This window comes from Suricata suricatta, chromosome 1 (assembly GCF_006229205.1).
Source record: "Suricata suricatta isolate VVHF042 chromosome 1, meerkat_22Aug2017_6uvM2_HiC, whole genome shotgun sequence".
NCBI lineage: Eukaryota > Metazoa > Chordata > Mammalia > Carnivora > Herpestidae > Suricata > Suricata suricatta.
This window is the reverse complement of record NC_043700.1, coordinates 52339199-52340410: the sequence shown is the minus strand read 5'-3', so window position 1 is coordinate 52340410 and position 1212 is coordinate 52339199. Positions and strand designations below refer to the sequence as shown.

Here is a 1212-nt window from a genome sequence, read left to right as displayed (position 1 = left end):
TGCTCACACCAATTTCCATTCTTTACTCCCTCACAGTGGAGAACAGGAAAACATTTCAGTATTTAATCTACTTTTACTTTGGATGCTAAGACTTTTACTCTTTGGTCATACTTCCTGGCCTAGAAGTAACATCAAAAAGCACTGGAAAGTAATAAATGAAGTAAAGTTTAAGTGAGATTTAAGTGAAATATACACAATTGTTGGTTACAGAAGCACCCTTTTCTTTTAAATAAAAACTATATACAGAATCTGGTAGCACATGTGCACACATACATGCGCGCACACACACACACACACACACACACACACACACAAAATCTAGTCCCAGCCCCATATGATGAGTTAAATACTCAAGAGGTTTGGTTCACTATTACGAATTACCTGGTATTCTGCTATGACTTCATCAGAAAACTAAAATGTCCTATAAGTAGGTAATACTAAAGATCTTTCTCTTGTTTCTACTCTTGTTATGATTCTAAATGGGAAAATAAGATTATTTTCTAAAACTCAAATTTAAAGCTATTTCTTTTTAGGAACACATCAATTTCATATATTTTAAAAATAATTTTCTAAATTTATTGTTATTAGTGTGATGTATCTTCCTAAAAGATGATGAAAAGGAAAGTGTTTATGTTTTTCATAAAGAATGCCTAAATTGAAATCCAGCAAGGGCCTGTGATTTTGAACAGTACACTTAATATTTCTAGGCTTTTGATTGACAAACTGTAAAATGAGGTTTGGGGAATAATCTCTAAGGTACCATCAGCTCTTAAACTGTATGATTCTATAATTCTGTGAATATGTGTTCATAATGTGGGGAAATAAATATTTTAACTTTTGCAATTGTTAGGGGGTCAAGAGATTATAATTAAAATTTTAAAAGATAAAGAACTCAAGTTCTAGGAAATCCTTTGCTTATGAGTCCCAATTAGTAATGACCCTAATTATTTCAAAATAGTACTTGATGAAGTAAGAGTTTATAGCTGTTCAAATGTAATTAATTATATAAACCAATACAATATTACTTAGTCATTTTATTCTTCTAGTAAAATTATTTAACCAGGGGTTTTTCTTTCCCCCTAGACAATGCCAATATATAACTTTATTTGCCAAAGTTTACCTTTGTTCAGCTTCTCACAATTGTAACAATTTAAATATTTACCAGTAAGCTAATTGTGAGTTAGGATTCAAGTTGTTTCTAAGGTAGGTCCC

The 1212-nt window shown here is 30.9% G+C and overlaps 1 long non-coding RNA gene across 1 annotated transcript in view; it reads left to right on the top strand.

The window, feature by feature from the left end:
• Positions 1-1119: 1119 nt before the first annotated feature.
• LOC115291199 overlaps positions 1120-1212 on the top strand; it is a 1825-nt gene continuing 1732 nt past the window's right edge. Inside the window, exon 1 of the long non-coding RNA XR_003908389.1 lies at positions 1120-1203. This is a non-coding gene — a long non-coding RNA (uncharacterized LOC115291199). The remainder of the gene's footprint in view (positions 1204-1212) is intronic.